The 23,112-nt window shown below is 45.6% G+C and overlaps 1 protein-coding gene across 3 annotated transcripts in view; it reads right to left on the bottom strand.

Annotated features, from left to right (window-relative positions):
• Nucleotides 1-23,112, bottom strand: part of LOC148529651 (serine/threonine-protein kinase D3-like) — a 190,212-nt gene that overhangs the window by 59,444 nt on the left and 107,656 nt on the right. The window lies entirely within an intron of this gene.

The raw sequence follows: 23,112 nt of genomic DNA on the forward strand, positions 1-23,112 counted from the left end.
AATATGAGATATGCTATGCTCCGCTGAACAAGAAGTCCTCTTGCAAATCTATTATATGACACTGTAGGGAGCAACTCAGGTCCTGTAATGGAGGATTACAGGAGAAGACTCAGTTACCAGGAACACATACACATATCATAAATAGACATAACATTGCTAAATACCTCTCCAGAAACTTATAGGGCCTGCTGCCGAGTTGCACACATCAGCCGTAAGTGCTCTTACACGTAAATAAATGTGTATATTGGCCCATATGCAGAATCGAGCACATCTCTGCAGTACTTGCACCAGCCTATAGTTGATGCCAAAAGATCTGTCTGAAAAAGCTGTATTTACGCTTCCATCCAACTCTGCATAGCCCGCATTATGTGTCCTCACTGATCATTGTCTGCGTGAGAACGCCCCGTTACAGCCCAGTTACCCCTCTTCAGTCACAACATGACTGTACTTGCCTACCTTTTGCTTCTCCTCCTCGGGAGAAGCAGCAGGTGGGTTGTGACGGGGCGGGGCCTGACAGGTTGCGTCATTAATGATGCGATTCATGGAGAATCACGTCATTAAGCCCCGCCCCCTACATGGAGATCCGCAATCACCGTGGAAATTCTCCCCATTCTGCCCACTTCACTAGGAACCTGCCGGAGGTGCGGGGGAGTTACCCAAAAAATCGTTAGCCTCCCGCGAAAACCGGGAGGGTAGGCAAGTATGCATGAGATGCAACTGCAATGCATAGGACTCTGCATTGCACAGCCTTGAGTACGCCTGGTTTCAGAGCATGCGCAGAGCGAAAACATGCAAGGTACGCTCTGCAAACAGAAGAAAGCTCATTTCCGTATCATACACATAGGGCCAAATGTAATAGGGTGAGAGTTTAGCAGTAAGCTCTCGCACTATTACATTGGTCAAGTTGCATCTTCAAAATGGGAAACATCTGGATGAGAGTTTAAATCGTGAGAGTTTTTTCAGTCTGAAAAACAGGCGAGTTTGCATGTTCTCGGACTCTATTACATTGGCCAAGATTAAAAAGTGTGAGTAAACTCTCACCCTACTAGATTTGGCCCATGTGTTCTAACTAGGGGTGAGCGGGTTCGGATTTCTGAAATCCGAACCCCCCCGAGCCCCCCCGATCCGAGGCCGATCCGAGTCAGGCTCGACTTTTCCCGCCTGACTCGGATCTGAAATCGAGGCAAAATGTCATCATCCCGCCTTCCGGGTCTCGCGGGTTTTGGATCCTATATAAGGTACCCGCTTCGGCGCCATTTTCTCACTCGGCTGTGGACAGTGAAGAGGGAGGGTGGGAGTTAGGGCTGGCTGGGCTGTGTAGTGTAGTGTAGTGTAGTGCTGCTGTTGTCCACTACTTCAAACTAAGTCCATAGGGGCTGGCTGTGTTGTGCTGTGCTGCTGTTGTTAATAGGGGCTGTGTCCACTACTTCAAAGTCCATAGGGGCTGGCTGGACTGTGTTGTGCAGTCAGTTCTCCATAGGGGCTGTGTCCACTCCAGTCCTGTGCAGTGTCCCAGTCCTAAAGGGGTGCTGTAGTGTTGTCCAGGGGGTGCTCTGTCCATCAGGGGTGCTCCCCCCAAGTGCTAAAAAAATAATATTTTTTCTGTGTTTGTGAATTGTGTGCGCAGTAGCCGCACGTGCATCAACAAAGTAGTGCCAAGCGTGCGCCTGTGTCATAAGTAAAGAGACGGCTGGCTTCACCGTTAAAGGGTGCTGTAACCCCCAAAGTACACTCCAGTCCAAACCAAATAAAAAAATATTTTCTGTGTTTGTGAATTGTGTGCGCGGTAGCCGCACGTGCATCAACAAAGTAGTGCCAAGCGTGCGCCTGTGTCATAAGTAAAGGGCCGGCTGGCTTGACCGTTAAAGGGTGCTGTAACCCCCAAAGTACACTCCAGTCCAAACCAAAAAAAAAAATATTTTCTGTGTTTGTGAATTGTGTGCGCAGTAGCCGCACGTGCATCAACAAAGTAGTGCCAAGCGTGCGCCTGTGTCATAAGTAAAGGGCCGGCTGGCTTGACCGTTAAAGGGTGCTGTAACCCCCAAAGTACACTCCAAACCAAATAACAAAATATTTTTTCTGTGTTTGTGAATTGTGTGCGCAGTAGCCGCACGTGCATCAACAAAGTAGTGCCAAGCGTGCGCCTGTGTCATAAGTAAAGGGCTGGCTGGCTTGAAAGGGTGCTGTAACCCCCAAAGTACACTCTAAACCAAAAAAAAAATATTTTCTGTGTTTGTGAATTGTGTGCACTGTGGCTGCACGTGCATCAACAAAGGAGCAGCGCCAAGCGTGCACCTGTGTCCCATGAGTAAAGAGCCGGCTGGCTCATTTCTTAAAGGGTGGTGTAACCCACAAAGTGCACTACTCTCCAGCAAAAATAAAAAAATATTTTCTGTGTTTGTGTGCGCTTTAGCCGCACGTATATATCAATATAACATAAATGGAGGACCAAACTTTCTCTGATAAAAATAAAATAGGGAAAGATCAAGAACCACTTCCTCCTAGTGCTGTTGCTGCTGCTGGGAGTTGTTCATCATCCTAGAGAGGAAGTAGGAACACCACCACTTTTACTAAACAATTGACCCTCCAACAGTCCCTAGCGATGAGGATGAAGTACGACAGCAGTCATCCTGAAGCAAAACGTATAACTGAGGCCTTGACTGCTATGTTGGTGTTAGACGTGGGTCCGGTATCCGCCATTAGTGCAGTGGGATTTAGACAATTGATGGAGGTAGTGTGTCCCCGGTTCCAAATCCCGTCTAGATTCCACCTGCATCCTCAAAGCAGCAGCGACAAGCGTGCGTCTGTCTGTTAAAGGGTGGTGTAACCCTCAAAGTGCGCTCCACAAACAATAAAAAAATTCTTATTTTTTTTTCTGTCTTTGTGAAATGTGTGGGCTGTAGCCGCACCTGCATCCTCAAAGCAGCAGCGACAAGCGTGCGTCTGTCTGTTAAAGGGTGGTGTAACCCTCAAAGTGCGCTCCACAAACAATAAAAAAATTCTTCTTTTTTTTTCTGTCTTTGTGAAATGTGTGGGCTGTAGCCGCACCTGCATCCTCAAAGCAGCAGCGACAAGCGTGCGTCTGTCTGTTAAAGGGTGGTGTAACCCTCAAAGTGCGCTCCACAAACAATTAAAAAATTCTTATTTTTTTTTCTGTCTTTGTGAAATGTGTGGGCTGTAGCCGCACTTGCATCCTCAAAGCAGCAGCGACAAGCGTGCGTCTGTCTGTTAAAGGGTGGTGTAACCCTCAAAGTGCTCCAAAAAATAAAAAATATTTTTTTTATGTGTTTGTGACTTGTGTGCGATGTAGCCGCACGTGCAGCAACACAGTAGCAGTGCCAAGCGTGCGCCTGTGTCATAAGTCAAGGGCCAGTTTGGACATCTGGTCCGGACTGAAGGACGTGCCAACAATTTCTGACAAGTCTACTGTCACTGCATATGATACTGTCCTCAAAGCAGCAGCGACAAGCGTGCGTCTGTCTGTTAAAGGGTGGTGTAACCCTCAAAGTGCGCTCCACAAACAATTAAAAAATTCTTATTTTTTTTTCTGTCTTTGTGAAATGTGTGGGCTGTAGCCGCACCTGCATCCTTAAAGCAGCAGCGACAAGCGTGCGTCTGTCTGTTAAAGGGTGGTGTAACCCTCAAAGTGCGCTCCACAAACAATAAAAATATTCTTCTTTTTTTTTCTGTCTTTGTGAAATGTGTGGGCTGTAGCCGCACCTGCATCCTTAAAGCAGCAGCAACAAGCGTGCGTCTGTCTGATAAAGGATTACATCGGTGACAGCATCCAAGTAGGCATGTCAGACAGTCCGTACCTGTACTGGCAGGAAAAAGACACAATTTGGAGGTCCCTGTACAAACTGGCTCTATTTTACCTGAGTTGCCCCCCCTCCAGTGTGTACTCCGAAAGAGTGTTTAGTGCAGCCGGGAACCTTGTCAGCAAAAGGCGTAGGAGGTTGCTTCCACAAAATGTGGAGAAGATGATGTTCATAAAATGAATTATCAACTCTTCCAGGGAGACCAGCCTCCAGAACGTACAGAGGGACCTGTGGTTGTGGATTCCAGCGGGGACGAATTAATACTCTGTGAGGATGAGGATGTACACAACACTGAAGAGGGTGAGGAATCGGAGGATGAGGACGACATCTTGCCTCCGTAGAGCCAGTTTGTGCAGGGACAGATTAATTGCCAGCTTGTTTTGTGGGGGCCCAAACGAACCAATCATTTCAGCCACAGTCGTGTGGCAGACCCTGGCGCTGAAATGTTTGGTTTGTTAAAGTGTGCATGTCCTGTTTATACAACATAAGGGTGGGTGGGAGGACAATTCCATCTTGCACCTCTTTTTTTTCTTTGAATTATGTACTGTTTGGGGCCTAGTTTTTCAAACTGCCACCCTGTCTGCCACTGCAGTGTCACTCCTAGATGGACCACGTGTTTGTGCCGCCCACTCGTATCTCTTAGCATAGTCATTCAGCTACCTCGGTGCAACCTTTTGGATATAAAAACACTATTGTGAGGTGTTCAGAATAGACTGGAAATGAGTGGAAATTAAGGTTATTGAGGTTAATAATAGCATAGGAGCAGAAAAACACACAAATTCTGTGATTTTAGCTGTTTTTATGCTTTTTTTAAAAAAAAATACAGATCCAAAACACAAAACCCAGAACCCAAAACACGGAAGGGTGGTTTTGGCAAAACCAATCCAGATCCAAAATACGTAGAAAGATCCAGATCCAAAACCAAAACACAAAACACGAAAAGTGGCCGGTGCACACCCCTAGTCACACCCCTAGTTCTAACACAGTAAATAAAATACTTCCAAGTCTCAGAGAAACTTAGTATAAAAGTATTATTAACATTTCTGGTCACAATCCAATCATATGCATAGAAAATACAGTTTTTCATTTCATTGTGGTACAGTGAGCAATATAAATACAAAAAATGATATAGATATCCAAAAAAATTTATAATCTACAGTCAGGTGCATAAATATTGGGACATTGACAGAATTTTCATATTTTGGCCTCTACTCACCACTACAATGGCTTTGAAATGAAACAAACAAGATGTGCTTTAACTGCAGACTTTCAGATTTAATTTGAGGGTAATTACATCCAAATCAGGTGAACGGTGTAGGAATTACAACGGTTTGCATATGTGCCTCCCATTTTTTAAGGGGCCAAAAGTAATGGGACAAACTAAACAATCCTAAATCTAACTTTCACTTTTTAATACTTTGTTGCAAATCCTTTGCAGGCAATTACAGCCTGAAGTCTGGAATGCATAGACATCACCAGACGCTGGGTTTCATCCCTGGTGATGCTCTGCCAGGCCTCTACTGCAAATGTCTTCAGTTCCTGCTTGTTCTTGGGGCATTTTCCCTTCAGTTTTGTCTTCATCAAGTGAAATGCATGCTCAATCGGATTCAGGTCAGGGGATTGACTTGGCCATTGCATAACATTCCACTTTTTAGCCTTAAAAAACTCTTTGGTTGCTTTTGCAGTATGCTTCGGGTCATTGTCCATCTGCACTGTGAAGCGCCATCCAATGAGTTCTGAAGCATTTGACTGAATATGAGCATATAATATTGCCCGAAACACTTCAGAATTCAAACTGACTGTATACTAATACATATAATAAGAACATTGTGTCTTTATGTTTGTTCCAAGTTGGTGCAAAATCTACATGAAAACTGCAGCATTTTGTAGTGGAAACACCTAGCAATAACCTGCACTTTGGTACATCTCGATAATACATGTTAAAGCTGAGCAATAACAAAACAAAAATGTATTGACATCATCAATGCAAGAGATAGGTGTGGCACCATGTATGCGGCCGGTAAGGTGTAGGGGAAAGAGGTGCTTTGGTCATACTTGCCGACATTCAGCTCCTTCTGGGAGGGAGCTGAATGCCTGCATACAGCGGGGGGTGTGGCTGGGGGATGACGACGTTTTGGGGGCGGGGCCAGGGCGTGAAAGCACGATTGCGTCATCGTGGCCCCGCCTCCTCTTCAAAATGCCAAAAATAAAGGCATTGTGAAGCAGGGGGCGGAGCCACGATGACGCGATTCAGCGCGAATCGTGTCATCGGGCATCCCCGCTGCAGGGGTTTCTAGTAGTTGTGCGGGGGGCAGCCGGGAGGCTTCCCTGCCTTTCCATGGGGTCGGGAGCAGCACCCGATATTTGGGAGGCTCCCGACGAAATCGGGAGGGTAGGCAAGCCTGGCTTTGGTCTCGCATTCACTTGAATAAGATAGGCTAGATAGCAGTCTGTGCACAGGGCACACAGTGACATTGGTGTAAGTGGTGGGTGAATAGGATAGGCTACATAGCAGTCTGTGCACAGGGCACACAGTGACATTGGTGTGAGTGGTGGATGAGTAGGATAGGCTACAAAGCAGTGTGTGCACAGGGCACCCAGTGACATTGGTGTAAGTGGTGGGTGAGTAGGATAGGCTACATAGCAGTCTGTGCACAGGGCACACAGTGACATTGGTGTAAGTGGTGGGTGAATAGGATAGGCTACATAGCAGTCTGTGCACAGGGCACACAGTGACATTGGTGTAAGTGGTGGGTGAATAGGATAGGTTAGATAGCAGTCTGTGCACAGAGCACACAGTGACATTGGTGTGAGTGGTGGGTGAATAGGATAGGTTACATAGCAGTCTGTGCACAGAGCACACAGTGACATTGGTGTGAGTGGTGGGTGAATAGGATAGGCTACATAGCAGTCTGTGCACAGGGCACACAGTGACATTGGTGTGAGTGGTGGATGAATAGGATAGGCTACATAGCAGTCTGTGCACAGGGCACACAGTGACATTGGTGTGAGTGGTGGATGAGTAGGATAGGCTACAAAGCAGTGTGTGCACAGGGCACCCAGTGACATTGGTGTAAGTGGTGGGTGAGTAGGATAGGCTACATAGCAGTCTGTGCACAGGGCACACAGTGACATTGGTGTAAGTGGTGGGTGAATAGGATAGGCTACATAGCAGTCTGTGCACAGGGCACACAGTGACATTGGTGTAAGTGGTGGGTGAATAGGATAGGCTAGATAGCAGTCTGTGCACAGAGCACACAGTGACATTGGTGTGAGTGGTGGGTGAATAGGATAGGTTACATAGCAGTCTGTGCACAGAGCACACAGTGACATTGGTGTGAGTGGTGGGTGAATAGGATAGGCTACATAGCAGTCTGTGCACAGGGCACACAGTGACATTGGTGTGAGTGGTGGATGAATAGGATAGGCTACATAGCAGTCTGTGCACAGGGCACACAGTGACATTGGTGTAAGTGGTGGGTGAATAGGATAGGCTACATAGCAGTGTGCACAGGGCACACAGTGACATTGGTGTAAGTGGTGGGTGAATAGGATAGGCTACATAGCAGTCTGTGCACAGGGCACACAGTGACATTGGTGTAAGTGGTGGGTGAATAGGATAGGCTAGATAGCAGTCTGTGCACAGAGCACACAGTGACATTGGTGTGAGTGGTGGATGAATAGGATAGGCTACATAGCAGTCTGGTGGATGAATAGGATAGGCTACATAGCAGTCTGTGCACAGGGCACACAGTGACATTGGTGTGAGTGGTTGGTGAGTAGGATAGTCTACATAGCAGTCTGTGCACAGGGCACACAGTGACATTGGTGTGAGAGGTGGGTGAGTAGGATAGGCTATAGAGCAGTCTGTGCACAGGGCACACAGTGACATTGGTGTGAGTGGTGGGTGAGTAGGATAGTCTACATAGCAGTCTGTGCACAGGGCACACAGTGACATTGGTGTAAGTGGTGGGTGAATAGGATAAGCTAGATAGCAGTCTGTGCACAGGGCACACAGTGACATTGGCGTGAGTGGTGGGTGAAAGCGCTGCTGCCACCACTCTGTACAGCGCTGCTGGTCACATGGGCCACTCCCACGGCAGGGCCCCTATGCAAAGTAATACAACTAAAATACCTCAAATAAAAACAGTTTTCAGATGTGATTTCATTGTGGGCGAAGCTGCGGGCAACAGATAGTATTATTATATTTTAACTGAACTAAAGGTAAAAATTATTTAGGAGTATATTTATTATTTGCAGCCGAAAATAAATATTCCTTATCACCGCAATTTGTGGCAATTAGGAACCTTTACACAATAGGACAGTGGTGGCCAACCTTAATTGGGGTGTGAGCTACTTTAGTAAAATGAAACCTCCTGAAGAGCTACTAAAATTGTATAAAAAAAATCTGGCTAATAACCAAACAATTGAAGGTCAATTAATGAAAATTAAAAAATGTTTTATAAAAAATAACAATGCATTTAATTATTACAATGACGTTGTTGTAGTTACCGGCTACAAGGAGGTACTGTACGTGCAGTAGAGGAGCAGAAAATACTGTATAAGCAGGGCTGCTCTGTGATTTTCTGGCAGGGCTTGGTGGGAGTCACTCGCTCCGCCATAGCACAGACGCTGTGGGTGGAACCACAGGGAAGCATGTCAGGTGATTGCTGTAGAGGCTGCGGCAATCACTTGATGTGCTTCCCAGTGGCTCCATCCATGGCGTCGACACCACAGGGAAGCACACGCCAGAGGTCACTTCCTCCTAGTTTACTTGGCAGTACTGCAGCTAGGTGACCTACCAAAATTAATAACGCGAGCTACCGGTAGCTTGCGAGCTACAGGTTGGAGACCACTGCGCTAGAATCTGCCATTAGTGAGTCGCCTGGACAGGGGTTCTGATATGAGCCTGCCCAGGCGATCACTGAGAAGTAACGTGATCACATTACTCCCTCCTTTGCCCTCTTAGCTGAGCAAGCCGAAACCACCAGGGGGGGGGGGGGCCACTAGAGTTAGCGAATCCAGCTAAAGGTGCTACAGTTTGACCTTTTGTTTGCTGCTACTGTGCTGTCTTTTTACACTAATATCCATATGTAGATTAGGTTGCGTTTGAGCTTATTACGCCTTACAATTAGAGAGATAGAACAGGGGAGGGGGGAGGCATGTAAATGTATTGTTCACACAAATGTTGCTAAAGCAGTCAAAAACATAGATGTATAACTTTTATGCACTTTTGCTGCACACTTGGTGAAAAATGTAAAGATAAATATGATTGGCAGACACTTATAACTAGGGATGTGCACCGGACCATTTTTGCTAGATTTGGATTTGGCTCCGAATCGTCGTCCGTCTTTGGATTTGCCAAACCTACCGTGACTGGATTTGGATTTTTACAGAAATTGACAAAAAAAGCTAAAATCACATAATTTGGGCTTTTTTTTTTCTTTCTAGAGTATTATTAACCTCAATAACATTAATGTCCAGTCATTTACAGTCAATTTAGACCACCTCACAGCTTATAATAGTATTTTCACTATTATTGGCCAAAGGTTTTAGTGAGCTGACTGATTACTAAGTGACAGAGCAGCGGCGCAGCGGCAAAGTGAACACAGTTTAAAGCACATCTATGAAACATTGCCACACAGCAGTGGCAGCAATGAAAGGTACTGCAAGATGGAATTGTCCTTGGGCCCTCCCACTCTCCCTTATGTTGGATATTAAAAAGGACATGCACACTTTAACAAACCAAGCACTTCAGCGAAAGGAACTGTCACTTTTGTGGCTGAAGTGCTTGGTTTGTTTGGGCCCCCACAAAACAAGCTACCAATCGGCTTAAGGCAACAGCTCTACAGTGGCAAGATGCCATCGTCATTGCCATCCTCACCCTCATCAGTGTGTACATCATCCTCACACAATATTAATTCATCCCCGCTGGAATCCACCATTACAAAAGACACTTCACTGTGACGTAATTGCCGGGAAAGGTCTTCCTCGTGGTATTTCCAGTTCATTTGATGAACATCTTTTCCACATTTTGAGAAAGTAGCCTCCTACTCCGTTCGCTCACAAAGATCCCAGCTGTGCTGAAAACTCTCTCTGAGTACACTCTGGAGGGTGGGCAGCTTAAGTAATGCAAAGCCAGTTCATACACCTTTTTTTCTTCCAGTACTAGAAGGGACTCTGTGACATGTCTATTTTTATGGTGTCATGAAAATAATCCTCCAGCATTCTTTGGATGGTGATCGTATCAGATGGAGTTACGCTAGAGGTGTCACTAATGTTGGGCAATTATTTTAGACCCGACCAGTTGTCAAAATGTTGGGTTGACTTATCTGCATCACCACTGGGTCTTTTGGGAAAGCCGATTTTTTTTGTGGCTGCTGATGAAGAAATTGAATGAGGAGATGTCGCAGTGCTTGTGACACTTGCCAATTTGCTCACCAGTAGCTCTTTGCATCTTTTAAGATCTGGGTCAGTTGAAAAGAAAGACACAGCATACAACTTAAACCTAGGATCAAGCATGGTTGCTAAAATGTAGTGATCAGATTTCAAGATCATGGCCACCCGTGGATCCTGGCGAAGTGAATAAAAGACTTGATCTACAAGTCCAGCATACTTTGTGGATTCGCTTTGTTTAATCTCCTCCTTCAATTTCTCCAGCTGATTTTCCAAAAGCCTAATAAGGGGAATCACTTTACTCAAGCTAGCAGTGTCAGCACTCACTTCACATGTGGCTACTTCAAATGGTTTCAGCACCTTTCTCAAGACGGAAAGTGCTCTCCACTGTGTTGGGCTAAGGTACATTACCTCTCCTCCACCAATGTCATGGCTTGTTGTATAGCTATGGATTGCTTTTTGCTGTTCCTCCATCTGCTGAAGCATATAAAGGGTGGAGTTCCACCTTGTTACCACCTCTTGCTTCAGTTGATGGCACGGCAAATTAAACTGTTCTTGCAGGTGCTGCAATCTCCTGCATGCTGTAGCTGAAAATGTACAGAAATTTTACAGACAGCATCTCCTGCAGGTCCTTGTCATTTTTAAAAAAAAAAACCTGCACCATTAAGTTGATTGTGTGAGCAAAACAGGGGAAATTCACCCAGCTGTAATCCTTTCACAATATTTGTGGCATTATGAGAAATCACAAATCTTCGGAGAGTCCAAGTGAGGTAAGCCATGTTTCTAAGACATCTCTTAGTTTTTCTAATTCATCCACCCAGTGGGCTGTCACATTCATGTAATCTTTAATTTGTCCACTACCGCTTGTCCACATATCTGTGGTTAAGTGGACAGTTGTTACAATAGCATTTTGTAGAGCAATAATTAGGTTCTTTTTAACGTCCTGGTTCAGCAGAGGAATGGCTTTTCTGGTAAAGTGAAACAGAGATGGAATTTGGTGCCAATTAACTTTGTAAAACCCACTGCATTAACTGCGGATATTGGACCCAGATCTAATACCAGCATAGCTGTCATGGCGTCAGTGATCCGCTGTGCGACTGGGTGAGAGCTGTCATACTTGCTTACCCTTGCAAGGGATTCTTTAACAGTCAATTGTTTTGTTAAACTACTACTAGTAGTCTTCTTGGTCCACTTCTGGTATGAAGATCCACCCCCTGCAGCAGGCCTAGCGCTCAAGGATTCTTCTGAGGAGTCCTGGAAAGGTGATAAGTCACCTAGCAAATTGGATACTGGACTACCTCTGATCATTACTGCGGATATTGTGGATGAGGGTGTTGCAGACGCTTGAATGTAGTAGAGAGAAGAGAGCTAGCTGATGCTGGACTGCTTGTTGTTATTTTATAGCACCAGTTTCTGATGTTATAAAATACTTGTCATGAGCTCGCTGCAGATGACATAATAGCGTGGAGGTTCCTAGATGCTTAATGTCCCTCTACTTACTGTGGTTCCACAACAGCCACAAATGGCTTGATAAATGTTGTGAGGATTTCGGTAAAAATAATTCCAGACATAAGAGGTGGATTTGGAAGTACTTTTTTGGGGTGTACACAGTTGTCCTTTAGGGGGCTGTCCCAAGGGTTCTGAGTGGTTTCCCTACCTTTGCACCCCAAAATAAAAATGTTGCACTTCTTTTCCCCTGCTATTCAGAGGCAAATCTTTTTTGCCTATTACATTGCATTGAATTTCCGCTTACGTGAAAAGTAGGTGGAATTGAGTACAGAGATAAGTTTCCGCCACGCAAAAAAACGCAATTGGCGACACTTCTTTGCGGATCTCGGCTTCTTGTGTCTAATTGAATACGGCCCTTAGGATGAGGAAGTAGAGCACTGCATGGAGTATCCTAAGGATGCTGATTTCGACCTGTATTTCATTGTGTTTTCCATAAGTAGTGTTTCTATTGTGAGCTACAGACAGACCGTTCTCAGCTTTACGTAACAATGGGCTTCCAAGGGGTGCGTGCGTAACTGTGACTTTTACAGGCAAAATTAATTTCGACTTATTCAAATGTGCACAACTTTTTTTCCCGACCCCCCAGAGGAGGAGAAAAGTTGGGGAAAATCCCTATTTTAAGGTAAAATTTTAGGTTTAGAAGCACTGGGACACCATCCCAAATGATTAATTATACCCCTTTCAGACATACCGAGATTCGCGTATGTCTCAAAGGTACCAACCCGGGTAGCCGACCCTCCAATCGCCCAGGAAATTTCCCTGCTCACGTCTGAATGGTGCTACCCGGGAATTTACTCCCGGGCTTCACCAAACAGCTCCTGATTGGCCAGCCACGGCTGCCTGCTGCATGGTGATGCCATCATCCGCAGCAGCCGGAGAGAGACAGCAGAGACGTCGGACATATTGCACATATTGCAACAGAACCGTGATCTGGAATTGGTGAGGAGAGGGGACAGGATAGGATTGGCAATAAAGGCCTTTATTAAATAAAACTTTGTTTTGAAAACACAAATGTTGTGCCATAATTTTTTTAAGTTACACCGTTGAATTAATGTTGCATGACCTCATTAATACCCCTTTCAGACAGAGAAAAGAACCCGATAATTTTCCGGCTCTTGCCGGGTCGACCCGGCTTTTTTTTCTATCTGAAAGGGTCAACGCAGGACCTAATTCCCGGTACTTCGACCCAGGTATTTTCCAGGGTTTTTCCCGGGTCTTACACGGGTTGGCGGCTGTCTGAAAGCCGCCGACCCGGGTTTTTCAACTCCGGGCATAGTAAACAGCGCTTATTGGCTGAGATGGCGGTGCACAGGCTGATTGGCTGAGCGGCTGGGTCTCCCTGATTGGCTGAGCGGGCGCGGCAGTGGCGCTGGCGTCTGATGTCACAATTGTGCTGCAGAAAAGGAGACAGAGAAGCATGGCGCACTGGAAGGATGAGGAGATCCATGAGCTGCTGGCAGTCAGAGGGGAGGTGGAGATCCGCAAACAGATCAGTGGGACAGTGAAGGACGCGATAGTCTACACAAACATAGCTAAGATCCTCACCTCAAGGGGCATTGTGCCGACCCAGCAGCAGGTAGTGAACAAACTGAAAGCTCTACGCAAATACTACAATACAGTTCACGACCATAACAGGCGGAAAAGTGGTGCTGCCAGAATGGAATGGGTTTACTACGATCAGTGTAATGAAGTCTTTGGCAATTCTGCACTGGTTAATCCCATTGCCATATCATCGTCTAGTTGTGCATCTTCACGAAGTGTTACCCCGGAGAACAGCCAATCCTGCCCAATGACACCATCAATACTATTTGATGACATCACAGAGATAAGTGACACAGATCCGATGGCTGCCATGGGGGTCCCAGACACCAATACACTTGAGGGTGTGGTTGAGGTGAGTGGGACGCCAACTCCTGCACAGACTGAGACCCACAATTTTTGGGATGTTAACATTGTCCTGTATTGACTTGTCATTAAAGTATGACTATGCTGATTTTACTATGCTGAAATCTAAACTCAATGGGCCAAATGTAATAGGTAGTCTGTTTTGGTAAATTGCGAGTTTGGAGCTAAACTCGCAATTTTTCACAACTCTCCAATGTAATAGGCTGTCTGTTCACTAAAACTCGCATTTTCAGAGTTACTAAAACTCTCCATTCTCAAACTCGCATCCAGATGTTTTCACATTGAAAACAATCAACTCGCCCAATGTAATAGAGTGTCTGTTTCAGACTCTCAAAAAAAAGATTACCAAAAGTCCCCAAATAATAGACCTGCTTCAGGCTAGCGAGTACATCCTGAGCAGGTCAGATTAACACAGAAACATGCACATATCCATGAGATATGTACATGTTTCTGTGTGTACTTATGTAAAATGTGTTTAAATTAAAAAAAATTGACGTGCACCCCCTCCCCAAAAGCATAACCAGCCCCGGGCTTTATAAAGCCTGTTCTGGTTCTAAAAATACAGGGGCCAAAATGCGTAGGGGGCCCCTGTATATTAAGAACCAGCACAGGGCTTTGTTGAGCAGGTCCTGGTTCTGGAAAATCAGGGGACAAAACGAGTAGGGGTCCCCTGAAGATTCCAGAACCAGCACAGGACCCTTTCTAGCGGGGGAATAATGCCACAGCCAGGGAAAACCTTTCACCGGTTTCCCCGGCCAAAGCATTATCCCTGACCGCTAGTCAGTCCAGGCCGGGGATCCCTGGGGAGTTGGGTACCCGCCCAATAAAGGGGTACCCCTCTCCAGGGCACCCCAGGCCTAGACTGATAGCCCGGGGCTATCCCCGGCACCCAAGGGCGGTGGGTGCCGGGTTGATAGTGTAAAGTGTAAAAATAAATTTTCCATATTGTCTTTAGTTGTAGAACCACAAATACCAGCATGCGGGGCATTACGGGCCCGCTGGCACTTGTAGTTCCCCAACTAAAGAAATACGTAAATAAACAAACATACACCGTGAAAGTATAATTTTAATAAAACATACATGCACACTCACACTCACACATACTCACCTAGTATCCGAAGTAATCCATAGGGGTGTACCTGAAAAAAAAAATCCATACTCACCTCTCCTATGCGTAGATCACGTCCTCTTCTCCAAGTAGGCAATCCAGGGGTTAAAATAAAAAAACGCAAAAAAACCCGATCCATACGGACTGAGCAAAGGTATGTGTGTACACATACCTTTGCTCCGCGTAGTGTGAAAGGGGGGTCTCGACCAAATACCCGGGAATTTCCACAGGAGAAATTCTCAGGTCTGAGCAGGAAATTTCCCGGGTCGTATGTCTGAAAGGGGTATTAGTGGCTTAGAAGTTTTTTATTAGCTTACTTTGGCCAATAATGACATGTCATTTTTGGGGTGAAATTCTGCAAAATGCAGAATAATGGGTTACAAGAAATAGGACAGGTATATGGGAGTGCTGTATGAATGGGACAAGTGTTTTAAAGCTTGCAGGTTTGGAGTTACAGGTGTTTTTTAAAAGTGGCTTAAAATGGCACAAATATTTATTTAGAGGCATTTTTATGCACCCCAAATTTATCTAGAGAATTTTCTTTGCAGAAAAACACTTACTTTATATAATTTTTTCACTGATTTGAAAAATGCATATAACAGCCATTTGACACATTTTAAGCACCCCAAATACTTAGATTTTTGTCCAATAACAGACTTCTGTACTATTATCTAATATTAGTTTGCATTTTTTGGGGGCACAGGCTGATTTCCCCATGTTCACCCAAAAAAAGCGGGTATTACCAGCTAGGATTAACAGGCAAAAACCGAAATAAGACTTTTCAAATTGAATTGCACAATGATTGGGAGCGCGTATAGACGTGTAAAAATGAAATGAATAGGCGATATGCGCGATAGCTTATAATGCGAAAACAAATTTATTTTATCATGGCTAATTAAATTCCCCCCAAAACAATCTTAAGTATAAAAATATCATGCAAAATATAAAGCCTGTCATATCTTGGATGCATTTCAGAAATGTTAATACGGTTTTGAGCAAACAAAAAATCTTCAATACTATTGAGGTGTTACTGACCAGGTATAAGCTGCATAGCTAAAAAAAAAAAACAGAACAATACGGTCATACCACCATAGGCCCTTACTGGTTTTATATTAAGGAGTTGGATGTACAGTCTTAAAACCTGATACCCCTTTTCCACCAAAATTCTGGGTCTGACCCGGAGTTGGAACAGGGTTCCTATCCGGATTAGACCCGGAATTTAGCCAGCGCCAACTCGGGATATTCCCGAGTCGGCGCCGCTCACAATGCAGTCGGGTCTGCATAGACCCGGCTTTTCCGGCGTGAAAGTGGACGCTTGGAGATGACGTCATCTCCAAGTGCCACTGAAGCCAGACCAATCAGCCGGCTTGCGGTGCACTGCATGTCATCAAGATCCGGAGTGCGCCGTACACACAGCAGGGTTTCACGGGCTACGCCCGTGTTACACCCTGCTATTTACCTGGGTTGGATTGCCGGGTCACTCGACCCGGCGATCCAACCCTCACCCCTTTTACACCAAGGACACCACCCTTTTTACACCTTTTACACCAAGGAGCTGCCCGGGTTAACCCTGCAATAACCCGGGTTTTAGCTCCAGTGTAAAAGGGGTATAACACACTTTGAAGCTGACAATCTAAAACTTAATGTAAGCAACTGTAACTGTGCAAACTGTAGCTTCATGGTAACTTCATTGTTTTCCAGCCAGATGGTGCTGTGGAGTTCCCAGTGATACAGAAGAGAGAAAAAGAAATACATTGCCTGATTCATTGTTTCTGTTTTAGTTAATGACTGTGTTTCAACCTACATATGAAAATGATGATCATTATCACCAGTTTGGTATGATTGGTTAATCATAAACCTAACTGTAATCCTACAAAATCCTTCACTTCGTGCAAGTGTACCTAGAAGAATTGATACTGTGTTGAAGACAAAGGGTGGTCACCCCAAATATTGATAAAATTTAGATTTATCTTCTGTTCATTCACTTTGCATTTTGTTAATTGATAAAATACACTATTAACACTTCTATTTTTGAAACCATTGTTACTTTGCAACATTTTTTCCACACCTGCCTAAAACTTTTGCACAGTACTGTACATCGGAAACATCGAGTAACATCGGCCCCTCGCACAATTACAACAGGTCTAACCTTACTCAGAAATTGCTATCCTAGTCACATGCAGTGAGTACACAAGCTGCGTATGCCATCGCATTGGCTAATTTATGCACGCCCAAGAAACGGCATTCAAACGGACAGCCACGCCTGCGTTTCTCCAACCACTCCCCCATCACCTCCCCAAATGCTCACTGCCCATCCCTCGGTCTGCGATGGCTTTGTATCTGCGTAGGTGATTGCAGTACGTTCACAATGCTAACTCATGCACAGGCCCCATCAGCCGATCTGCGTACGCTGTTGCAGTTCGTGATGAATCAGGCCTAAAATTTCTCTCTCATGCAATAAACCATTCTTGCCATCTTTTCAAAACTAGTTTCAAGTAGATTCTAGTTGGAAGTAGAGTGCACCACGTGCTGTTGGGGGTTTGAAATGCTCCACCCAAATGGGTGTGTTTAGCTCCACATATGTTAATATTATTATAATTATCCTTTATTTATATAGAGCCATGAGGGATCCGCAGCACCTTACATAGTACATAAACACAGTACATAAACAGATGAGCACAGTGGCGTCCCTCCCCGCGGTGTCGCCCGGTGCGGGGAGGGACGTTGTAAGCGCGGCGAAGCCGCGTGCTTCCCGAAAAGGGGCGTGGCCTCGCTGGCTGGGGGCGTGGCCTCGTATGATGGGAGCGTGGTCTCGCGGCCCGATCCCCCGTGATCCTGCTCTTTATTGTGGGGTGCAGGGAGTGTGTGCTGGCTCCCTCACAGTGTCAGGCACCGGGTGCTGCACTTAATACTACAGTGCAGCACCCGGCTCCTGTCACTGTGGGGGAGTGTCAGTCTGCACCTTGGTATCACCCTTCGGTGGGTGACACCCAGGTGCGGCCCGCATCCCCCGCACCCACTTGTGACGCCACTCGTTGAGCAGAACAAGAAAACAGTGACATACAGTACAAGACAATGCAAGACAAGCACATGGTATATAAACATTACTGCAACAGTAGCAGGATGGCAAAAGTCACGGGTTAGGTGCTTTTGAGTATTGAGTATATAACAATATAAGTAAAGAAAGGAAAAGCACATGAGGGAAGAGGGCCCTGCTCGTGAGAGCTTACATTCTAAAGGGGAGGGGCAGACAGACAGGGGTGACACAGATGGGGTAGACAGTGAGCATGGGACAGAGGGTTAGGATTTTACATGGGACAGATGGGTGGATTCCTATTTTACAGTATGTTTGGAAATTATTTGGATTAAGATTTACGCCACTGACATTCTACTTTACATTACAGTTTTTGTAAGTGTCTGTGGAAAGCCATGGTTGTTATTTCAGTTTACGTGAAGTTTGATGGGTAGCTGGAGCCACTTCATCAAGGGCTATTTAAAGAGTTTGGTTAATGTGTGAACCAGCAGTCTCAGGTAAATGTAGAAATTGGTGAAAGTAGTTGTTGTAAAGAGATGCTCAGTTGTAAAATAATGATAAGTTGTGATCAAGTGTGACTTCTATAAGGCACATTTATTGATTTGGATGGTGATGGGGGACATGTGAGGTTTGCAGGATATTTATTCCATAGTAAATATCCTGGAAACCTCACATGTGTGCAAAACTTTGCTTAAAATGCTTGTTGCAAAATATTTCTATATAACATTAGTAGCAATATATTTTGGGAAAATGTGCAAGTATTGATGCTAACATTGCTGATTGCAATACTGGATCTCTTGTTTTCAACAATTCACTGTGATATTCAGCACATGATAAATGTGATGCCTATGCAACTACTTTGAACCTATAATTTGCCTAAATATTGTTGGTTTACCACATATGATAAGAAATTACAGACTTACTTTAATAATCATCTCACGGCAAAAAAAAACAACAGATTTTAAAACTTGTATTATTCTATTTGTGTGTTTAACTAAAGATTACTAATAAGACATTCTCACCATCAGCCACAGCTCACACATAGTAGCAACAGCAGCAGATGCTGAGATAAGACAACACTGATCACAGGAGTCAAGAAAGCTGTATTCCATCCTGCCGAGAGATCAGCAGGGATGAGAGATGACAGCGGAGGCTGATGAGTCCAGACGGAATCGTTATGATATACCGCCAGACGTTAGCCCGGCAGATGTCATACCGACGCTGGAAAGCAGACAGTAAGGATCCCGACGGAGGTGAGTACCCAACTATCACTAACCTCCCTCCCCCCCCAACCCTCCCTTACGGGTGCCTAACCCTAACCCCCCCTAGTGCCTATCCCTAATGCCCCCATGTTAGTGCCTAAACCTAACCTCCCCTTCCCCGAAGCCTAAACCTAACACTCCTGGGGATGCCTAACCCTAAGCCCCCTTTTCCCTAGCCTAACCCTAACCCTCCCGGGGGTTTGCCTAACCCTAAGACCCCGCCGAGAGCCCCTAACCTAACCCACCCCTCCTGCGGCTGTCCGCACCCGGCGCCTGGCTTACCTTCGTTCGGACTGCCGGACGTCGTGCTCGCGGCGTCATTAGACCCCTGTCGGGATTACACAGTTGGGAAGCCGGCGGTCGGCATTTAGACCGTCGGCTTCCTGACTGCATCCTGTCCAGACAGCAGTCATAGAGCCATATTAAATTTGGAGCAAAACTTTTTGACCGATGACGTAATTTTCGCCGATTTGAGTTATCCTCGTATTCAATTTGTCTGACTCTTCACCGATGTGAAAAGTAAATGTATCAGACCCTGCGATAAAGTATCACCTATGAATAGGTGGCGTAAAAAAGTGCAGAATTGGGGTTTTGGGGTGCAGATTTCCAAAAATCTCCCTGACCCCCTTGGACAGTCCCCCAAAGTTAATCTGTGTTAAAAAAATTTAAAAAAAGAACCACAGGACACCCCAAAAAAGGTACTTTCATTTTGGGGGCGAAAAAAACAAAGTTGGGGGACAAACTTTTAAACCAGCAAAATAAACTCAGGGGGGGTCCCCAAATATGCTCCAGGTGTTTTTTTTGGATTGCAGGTGCTTGCAGGAGATGGATTTTACAGGATTTTTAAAAGTTCACATTAGCCACTTCAAAATATGCTTGCACCCATTTTCATGTACCCCAAATTTGATGGGACTACTTATTTTTCAAAAAAAAGTAGCTAAATGCTATTCTTCACCACTTTACCAAAGACGCTAAATAGCACCTGAGACCGTTTAAAGACCCTAAATACCTTTAGCAGGGCTATTCGGGGGTACCCATAGTGAACCCCCATGTCAGAGCATCTTTTGGGGGGTGTCAGGCTGTTTTCACGAAAAATGACAGAACTTTTCGCAGATTTCCTTTTCGCCGGGTCCCGCTTTTCGCCGATTTTAAATACGGGGAATCGCGGGGACAAGCGCTATACTTTATTGCAGCCAAAACCTCCGATGATGGTGAAAAAGTCCGGCAACAGACTTTTCGCTTCAAATTGAATATGGCCCATAGTGACTGTCCTTGCCCAGAAATTCCTTGGTGGTCCCCTGGATACAGAAATTTAACAGCTGACACATGGAAGCACCCCTCTTATTGCCATAAAAAAAATAATTCCCTGTTCACAGCTGCGTGTTACTACAAGAGCGTCTGAACAATATACTTCTGTGTTGAAAAATCTTAAGCTAGCGCCAAACAAACAGCAATCAGAAGCTGGCTGGCTAAAATATTTCATTCAATTGAAAATACTTATTCCGCTTCAGTGAGGTCAGCTGTCATAACTGCATACAGTTGACCGAGCCCAACAACATCTGAAGTCAGGTCAGATAGTTACTAGTGGATGGAGTTTGACTGACTTTATTACATCACTGTTAATGACCGGTCCTACTTGTTCAAACCATTTACTCGCCGACTACAAGTGTCAAATGTACACTGGCACTTGAACCTTGTGAATATATGATACGCAATCTTCTTCCACGCATGTCCTCCCCATGTTCAGTTTATGCTCCCATATACTTTGGGGTTACTCGGGTTACCTGGCTCCTCCTCCCAGGACAGGCCGTATAAATTGCTGTGGGCCTTTCCTTGCTTATGGATAACATAAAAGCCATAATATTAAAGAGATGACATTTTATTACAACCCACAAAATAAACATACATTTTTTCCCAATAGTGGTACATCACCACCCACCACGTTTCCTGAAGAAATATGCCAGAGGATGCTATTGCTCATCACATTCATTTTATACTGTAGGGTCCTTTTTATAATTTGGCTCCACCAGCACAGGAAAACTCACTAGTTCTTCTTCCAATGGGTGGAATACAAAATCATTAGTGGTGTATAAACTACTACTTTGGGAATGTTGCTTCCTTGTGTGTCAGGGGCTTTAGCTACAGTGCTAAGGTTGGGGACAATAAGTGGGTAGCACGCTATAGTTATCCAAAATGCTAGCCTTCCCTCTGTATCATATGCTGGGGCCTGACTCTCTAACTTCTATGATTCTGACCTATCCTGTACTCCAATGGCACTGATTTTCACATTCTTAAATCTTCTAATACTAATACTTGTCCTACATGTCTTATGCAATCATTTCAGGTACTACAAATCTCAGAATCGAAGACTCTGTGCCTGGGATTTGGGGCAGTTCATCCTCAGGTCACCGGCCTTCATAAAACTTTCTCTCCAGCCAGGGACCGATGGTCTCTCATAAATTCCATGCACAGGACAGTGAATTGGTTCACTAGAAGCACCAAGGTTTGTAGGAACTTACGAGGAGGTAGGTCCTTTGAGTCTGGCTGTTGGACTGATGCTTCTGTAATTGGACCACTAGATATTTGCCTGATAACTGGTCATTGAATGCTCCTAGTCCAACACAACTATGCGCCAGTAGGGAAACTGTTCTGGAGCTCCTGAGAGATTAGTTATCTGCTTTGCCCTATGGTGCGTATACACGGTACAATCAGTCAGCGATAACGTTATCGCTGACTGATTGTCCTGCACCTTCCCGGAGTGCTGGATGATCGATATCGATCATCCAGCACACCACTAACCCACCAACGACGGCCAACAACCCACGATCAACGATCTCGGGTCCCTATAGTAACCTGGTCGATGTCGACCAGGATGGCCTGCATGCACGGGCGATGGACGATATCGTCCATATGTGCCCGAGTATCTCAGGTCATTGGTGGGTTGGAAGGGACAAAAAATGCACGATAGGAACGATAACGATATGATCTATAGCGTTATCGTTCATATCGAGCATTTTAATCGTTCCTTGTGTATGCACCTTTAGTTGCATCTTTTTCTCAAGCCATATGGTTCTTGGCTGAAGCGCCTGATGCCTCCAGGTCCAGCCATGAGAAAGACATGCTGGTGTGAAGGCATTGGGCAGGTTCATCTCTTACCCTTGAAGAGACCCTCTTGCAGTGGCAGATCCAGGGGGGGCGAACAGGGCGATCGCCACCCCTAACAGCTGCTGCGTGCAGTGCAGTTGAGTTCTTGTTCTGCACCGCAGCGTCTGATATATAAAGTGCCAAATCAAGGGGATGCACATGTTCCCGGGCCCCCCTCAGCGCAAGGCACATTTATTCTCCCGGCCGCATAATTGTGGGAGAACGGCGGACCGGAGGCGCAGTGGAGTCGGGCCAGAAGAGCAGCATGGATGGTTAGAGAAAGAGCGGGCCAGGCCAGAGGAGGAGTTTGGAAGGCCATTGAGTAGTGGGGCAGGCTGGAGGAGGAGTAAGGAGGGCCACAGAAAGAGTGGGGATAGACCTGAGGAGCAGGGCCGGCGCTTCCATTAGGCAGCTGCCTAAAGCACCGGCTCCTGTGGGGGCGCTAATGGGTCTGCCTACACCATAAATGACATCCTTCATCTATAACATGTTATTGGCGGCTACTGCGGATCCTACCTGCCACCGCCGCCGCTAGCGCTGCACTTTGTCCCAGCATACTGGTCCGATGCAGACTGGTGGTCACGGGGGTGACATGTCATGTGCTGTAAGCTCCATCCTCTCCTTCCTCGGCTGCTGCGCTTGTGCTCCCTCCTCCCCATCCATGGTACATTTACACTTAAGGGATCTAACCTTTGCCCTGTCCATCATTATGGCCTGCAGACACGAGAGCAGGGATGCGAAAGGACAGTTTGTTCCTGTCCTACCATTCAAGACGGGACCAGTAAGCTGTGTAGAGGAAGCCAACACCTCCTCCCCAGTGTTTCCACCTCCTACCCAGCATCGCGGGACCTGCTCCTTGTGTTTCTGCAAGTGTGACTGACTGACAATAGCATGCAGGATGACAGTGCTGAGAGGATCAGGTAAGTGAAGATGGGG

This window comes from Taudactylus pleione, unplaced genomic scaffold (assembly GCF_031769625.1).
Source record: "Taudactylus pleione unplaced genomic scaffold, aTauple2 ptg000085l, whole genome shotgun sequence".
NCBI classification, from domain to species: Eukaryota; Metazoa; Chordata; class Amphibia; order Anura; family Myobatrachidae; genus Taudactylus; species Taudactylus pleione.